General features: G+C 41.0%; 1 protein-coding gene across 2 annotated transcripts in view; it reads left to right on the forward strand.

The window, feature by feature from the left end:
• fbn1 (fibrillin 1) overlaps positions 1 to 7,500 on the forward strand; it is a 251,586-nt gene that overhangs the window by 10,822 nt on the left and 233,264 nt on the right. The gene's annotated exons all lie outside the window — the stretch shown is intronic.

A 7,500-nucleotide genomic window follows, 5' to 3' on the forward strand; every position in this document is an offset into this window, starting at 1 on the left:
CTCGCGCAAAACGCTTCATTCGCGTCCGGTGTGAGCGCACCATCAGAGCAGAAAGCAGCGCTCAAGACAAGCACTTTTAGTTGAAGACCCCTGAGTTAAACCATGGCTTAATACGTTTCTCATTTCGGCGTCTCACGCTTGCCATCCACGTCTACTCTTTTAATGGCCCAAACGAGTGCGGGCAGCCGCAGCGTGCCTGATGTTTTGTTTCCGGTCTAGCTACATCCGGAGTGGTGTTGTAGTTTTTCTAACGTTACTAGTTGTTGCAACAGCATGTGAAAAAACTACAAAGTTTGTTAGACCAAAAAGAACGTTAATCTCGCGATAAAAAAATTGACGCCGTTAAAATAGGTTTGCGTTAACGTCGTTAATAACGCGTTTAACTGACAGCACTACTTTATATATATTTTTTTATAAAAAAAAAAAAACATAATTAAGAACATAATTAAAGGGGCTATATGCAACTTTTTCCCCAAAATAAACGTAACAATAGCCTTTTTATTTTACCATTTATGACTCAAACATCTCCTGATGAGCATACTGACACCTTGTCCGCTCACAGTGGGTGCACCTATAAGCCTGTATCCTATTTTTCCTATTTTCTGGCGGGTCGTCTTTTCCCGCGCTGTCTGCGGATGTGACGTCACCACCGCTGCGAGAGCGAGCAGAAAATGAGAGCAGTTCTGTTTTTTGGCCACAGGTGTCAGTTGCGAGTTTAAATTTCAGAAAAACGCATATAGCCCCTTTAACATGGCTTTATAATCTGAAAAGTAAAATGTCTATAGCAAAAGAAACAGCAAAAAATATAAAACATCTATGTGTAAATGGACCAGTGTGCAGCATTCGGAAGGTCTGCTAACACTAATATTACAGTAAAGAACAAACCTACAAAGAAATCTAATAAAGTAATGAAATATAAAATAACACTGCATAGTTTGCACTGTATAAATTGATAGATTAATGCTTATAAAAGCTAAAGTTATTAATTCAAGAGATGTGAATATTTTCTATTTGCCTTTTGTTCGATTCGAATTAAAGGGTTAGTTCACCCAAAAATGTAAATTCTGTCATTAATTCCTCACCCTCATGTGGTTGGACACCCGTCAGACCTCCGTTCATCTTCAGACACAAATGAAGATATTTTAGTGTAAAGCTGATGCTGAGAAAGGCTTCAGATAGGCCTCCATTGGCATTCAGTACATTTACACTCACAAGACCCATAAAAGGCACTAAAAACGCCGTTACAAAGGCATCTCACCACAGTGACTCTACAATAATCTTACGAAGCGACGACAATAGTTTTTGTGCGCAAAAAAAAATCAAAATAACTAACTTGTTCTTGTCTTCCGTGTGTGTCTCCACGACGCATGCGCGAGAATATGAGCAGATCCGGCGTTCGGACACATGACCCAGAAGAGATTTGTTTACGAGCAGAGGAAGACGCGCGTGTCTCAGCTGTTGAATTCTACACTGATCGTGCTTTAGGTCTCGGTGTAGTTCTCAAAATGGGGCTAAAGTGGCATTTCATGGATTCCCGAACGCCGGATCTGCTCATATTCTCGCGCATGCGTCGTGGAGACACACACGGAAGACAAGAACAAGTTAGTTATTTTGATTTTTTTTTGCGCACAAAAACTATTGTCGTCGCATCGTAAGATTATTGTAGAGTCACTGTGGTGAGATGGACTTTGTAACGACGTTTTTAGAGCCTTTTATGGGTCTTGTGAGTGTAAATGTACTAAATGCCAATGGAGGCCTATCTGAAGCCTTTCTCAGCATCAGCTTTACACTAAAATATCTTAATCCCGCAGTTTAGCAACAGTAGAGACTGCAGTTTACAACAATCACTGAATCTGACGTTTAGTTTAGGTTTAAGGAGAAATGACAGCGCAAGTCTGTGAAGGGAAGGATGATCGACGAACACGGCTATAGGAATAGTTTTACCTCATATCATCTTTTTATAATTCTTGGAAGCCGAAATCGAAAATAAATGTATTTTATTATCACAGCACATCCCTAAAGTTTAAGCAGACTAAACTTTTGTGTAGTTCTCCTGGCCATCGTCCCTCATTAAGCTGACTGTGGTGTGTTCGCTGTAGCTCGTTCGCTTTCTCTCTCTTCTGGATTGCGAATGGCAAAAATGCATCACGGACAAATGGTTTAATATTATCTCATATAGAAACGGCTGGCAAAGATAGAATTTGCCAGACATAACGTCTATCAATTATAAATAGTAAATGTTTTTTTTTTATTTCTCCAGTATGACAGCAGGCAAATTTACTGGTCGCACATGTGCTACTGGATGTAAAATTCAGTCGCACACTCTCGAATTTTAGTCGCAAATGCGACCATTTAGTCGCACTCTGGAGCCCTGGATGGTTGTGTTTGTCCTACATTCTGTGAAGTGTCCACTAGAGATGCACTGGTCAACCGGCCATCAATCACAACCGGTTTATTACGATTTATTTACACAGAAACTGCATTGAGAAGTCATTTCCCATAATATATATAATACATGCATTCAATTAATTATTTTTTTTTTGTGATGGTCATATGTGTGATATGATGGTCATATGTCATGTGATGGTCATATGTCATGTGATGGTCATCTGTCATGTGATGGTCATCTGTCATGTGATGGTCATCTGTCATGTGATGGTCATATGTGTGATGTGATGGTCATATGTCATGTGATGGTCATATGTGCGATGTGATGGTCATATGTCATGTGATGGTCATATGTGTGATGTGATGGTCATATGTCATGTGATGGTCATATGTGTGATGTGATGGTCATATGTCATGTGATGGTCATATGTGTGATGTGATGGTCATATGTCATGTGATGGTCATATGTCATGTGATGGTCATATGTGCGATGTGATGGTCATATGTGCGATGTGATGGTCATATGTCATGTGATGGTCATATGTGCGATGTGATGGTCATATGTGCGATGTGATGGTCATATGTGATGTGATGGTCATATGTCATGTGATGGTCATATGTGTGATGTGATGGTCAAATGTGTGATGTGATGGTCATTTATGTGTGATGTGATGGTCATATGGCATGTGATGGTCATATGGCATGTGATGGTCATATGTGTGATGTGATGGTCATATGGCATGTGATGGTCATATGTCATGTGATGGTCATATGTGTGATGTGATGGTCATTTATGTGTGATGTGATGGTCATATGGCATGTGATGGTCATATGGCATGTGATGGTCATATGTGTGATGTGATGGTCATATGGCATGTGATGGTCATATGGCATGTGATGGTCATATGTGTGATGTGATGGTCATATGGCATGTGATGGTCATATGTCATGTGATGGTCATATGTGTGATGTGATGGTCATATGTCATGTGATGGTCATATGTGTGATGTGATGGTCATATGTCATGTGATGGTCATATGTGTGATGTGATGGTCATATGTCATGTGATGGTCATATGTGTGATGTGATGGTCATCTGTCATGTGATGGTCATATGTGATGTGATGGTCATATGTGTGATGTGATGGTCATCTGTCATGTGATGGTCATATGTGATGTGATGGTCATCTATCATGTGATGGCCAAATGTGTCATGTGATGGTCATCTGTCATGTGATGGTCATATGTGTGATGTGATGGTCATATGTCATGTGATGGTCATATGTGTGATGTGATGGTCATATGTCATGTAATGGTCATATGTGTGATGTGATGGTCATCTGTCATGTGATGGTCATATGTGTGATGTGATGGTCATCTGTCATGTGATGGCCAAATGTGTCATGTGATGGTCATCTGTCATGTGATGGTCATCTGTCATGTGATGGTCATCTGTGATGTGATGGTCATATGTGATGTGATGGTCATATGTGTGATGTGATGGTCATCTGTCATGTGATGGTCATATGTGTGATGTGATGGTCATCTGTCATGTGATGGCCAAATGTGTCATGTGATGGTCATCTGTCATGTGATGGTCATCTGTCATGTGATGGTCATCTGTCATGTGATGGTCATCTGTGATGTGATGGTCATATGTGTGATGTGATGGTCATCTGTCATGTGATGGTCATATGTGTGATGTGATGGTCATCTGTCATGTGATGGTCATATGTGTGATGTGATGGTCATCTGTCATGTGATGGTCATATGTGTGATGTGATGGTCATCTGTCATGTGATGGTCATATGTGTGATGTGATGGTCATATGTCATGTGATGGTCATATGTGTGATGTGATGGTCATCTGTCATGTGATGGTCATATGTGATGTGATGGTCATATGTGTGATGTGATGGTCATCTATCATGTGATGGTCATCTGTCATGTGATGGTCATATGTGTGATGTGATGGTCATCTGTCATGTGATGGTCATATGTGTGATGTGATGGTCATCTGTCATGTGATGGTCATATGTGTGATGTGATGGTCATCTGTCATGTGATGGTCATATGTGTGATGTGATGGTCATATGTCATGTGATGGTCATATGTGTGATGTGATGGTCATCTGTCATGTGATGGTCATATGTGATGTGATGGCCAAATGTGTCATGTGATGGTCATCTGTCATGTGATGGTCATCTGTCATGTGATGGTCATCTGTCATGTGATGGTCATCTGTGATGTGATGGTCATATGTGTGATGTGATGGTCATCTGTCATGTGATGGTCATATGTGTGATGTGATGGTCATCTGTCATGTGATGGTCATATGTGTGATGTGATGGTCATCTGTCATGTGATGGTCATATGTGTGATGTGATGGTCATCTGTCATGTGATGGTCATATGTGTGATGTGATGGTCATATGTCATGTGATGGTCATATGTGTGATGTGATGGTCATCTGTCATGTGATGGTCATATGTGATGTGATGGTCATATGTGTGATGTGATGGTCATCTGTCATGTGATGGTCATATGTGTGATGTGATGGTCATATGTGTGATGTGATGGTCATCTATCATGTGATGGCCATATGTGTGATGTGATGGTCATCTATCATGTGATGGTCATATGTGTGATGTGATGGTCATCTGTCATGTGATGGTCATATGTGTGATGTGATGGTCATCTGTCATGTGATGGTCATATGTGTGATGTGATGGTCATATGTCATGTGATGGTCATATGTGTGATGTGATGGTCATCTGTCATGTGATGGTCATATGTGATGTGATGGTCATCTGTCATGTGATGGTCATATGTGTGATGTGATGGTCATCTGTCATGTGATGGTCATATGTGATGTGATGGTCATCTATCATGTGATGGTCATATGTGTGATGTGATGGTCATCTATCATGTGATGGTCATATGTGTGATGTGATGGTCATCTGTCATGTGATGGTCATATGTGTGATGTGATGGTCATCTGTCATGTGATGGTCATATGTGTGATGTGATGGTCATCTGTCATGTGATGGTCATATGTGTGATGTGATGGTCATATGTCATGTGATGGTCATATGTGTGATGTGATGGTCATCTGTCATGTGATGGTCATATGTGTGATGTGATGGTCATCTGTCATGTGATGGTCATATGTGTGATGTGATGGTCATCTGTCATGTGATGGTCATATGTGTGATGTGATGGTCATCTGTCATGTGATGGTCATATGTGTGATGTGATGGTCATCTGTCATGTGATGGTCATATGTGTGATGTGATGGTCATATGTGTGATGTGATGGTCATATGTGTGATGTGATGGTCATATGTCATGTGATGGTCATATGTGTGATGTGATGGTCATCTGTCATGTGATGGTCATATGTGTGATGTGATGGTCATATGTCATGTGATGGTCATATGTGTGATGTGATGGTCATCTGTCATGTGATGGTCATATGTGTGATGTGATGGTCATATGTCATGTGATGGTCATATGTGTGATGTGATGGTCATCTGTCATGTGATGGTCATATGTGTGATGTGATGGTCATCTGTCATGTGATGGTCATATGTGTGATGTGATGGTCATCTGTCATGTGATGGTCATATGTGTGATGTGATGGTCATCTGTCATGTGATGGTCATATGTGATGTGATGGTCATCTATCATGTGATGGTCATATGTGTGATGTGATGGTCATCTGTCATGTGATGGTCATATGTGTGATGTGATGGTCATCTGTCATGTGATGGTCATATGTGATGTGATGGTCATCTATCATGTGATGGCCATATGTGTGATGTGATGGTCATCTGTCATGTGATGGTCATATGTGTGATGTGATGGTCATCTATCATGTGATGGCCATATGTGTGATGTGATGGTCATCTATCATGTGATGGCCATATGTGTGATGTGATGGTCATCTGTCATGTGATGGTCATATGTGATGTGATGGTCATATGTGTGATGTGATGGTCATCTGTCATGTGCTGGTCATATGTGATGTGATGGTCATCTATCATGTGATGGCCAAATGTGTCATGTGATGGTCATCTGTCATGTGATGGTCATCTGTGATGTGATGGTCATCTGTCATGTGATGGCCAAATGTGTCATGTGATGGTCATCTGTCATGTGGTGGTCATCTGTGTGATGTGATGGTCATCTGTCATGTGGTGGTCATATGTGTGATGTGATGGTCATCTGTCATGTGATGGTCATATGTGTCATGTGATGGTCATTTGTCATGTGATGGTCATTTGTCATGTGATGGTCATATGTGTGATGTGGTGGTCATATGTGTGATGTGATGGTCATTTGTCATGTGATGGTCATATGTGTGATGTGGTGGTCATATATGTGATGTGATGGTCATCTGTCATGTGATGGTCATCTGTCATGTGATGGTCATTTGTCATGTGATGGTCATTTGTCATGTGATGGTCATCTGTCATGTGATGGCCAAATGTGTCATGTGATGGTCATCTGTCATGTGGTGGTCATCTGTGTGATGTGATGGTCATCTGTCATGTGGTGGTCATATGTGTGATGTGATGGTCATCTGTCATGTGATGGTCATATGTGTCATGTGATGGTCATTTGTCATGTGATGGTCATTTGTCATGTGATGGTCATATGTGTGATGTGGTGGTCATATGTGTGATGTGATGGTCATTTGTCATGTGATGGTCATATGTGTGATGTGGTGGTCATATATGTGATGTGATGGTCATCTGTCATGTGATGGTCATCTGTCATGTGATGGTCATTTGTCATGTGATGGTCATTTGTCATGTGATGGTCATCTGTCATGTGATGGTCATATGTGATGTGATGGTCATCTGTCATGTGATGGTCATATTTGTGATGTGATGGTCATTTGTCATGTGATGGTCATATGTGATGTGATGGTCATCTGTCATGTGATGGTCATATGTGTGATGTGATGGTCATCTGTCATGTGATGGTCATTTGTCATGTGATGGTCATCTGTCATGTGATGGTCATTTGTCATGTGATGGTCATTTGTCATGTGATGGTCATTTGTCATGTGATGGTCATTTGTCATGTGATGGTCATCTGTCATGTGATG

This window comes from Gobio gobio (genome assembly GCF_949357685.1).
Source record: "Gobio gobio genome assembly, chromosome: 9".
NCBI classification, from domain to species: Eukaryota; Metazoa; Chordata; class Actinopteri; order Cypriniformes; family Gobionidae; genus Gobio; species Gobio gobio.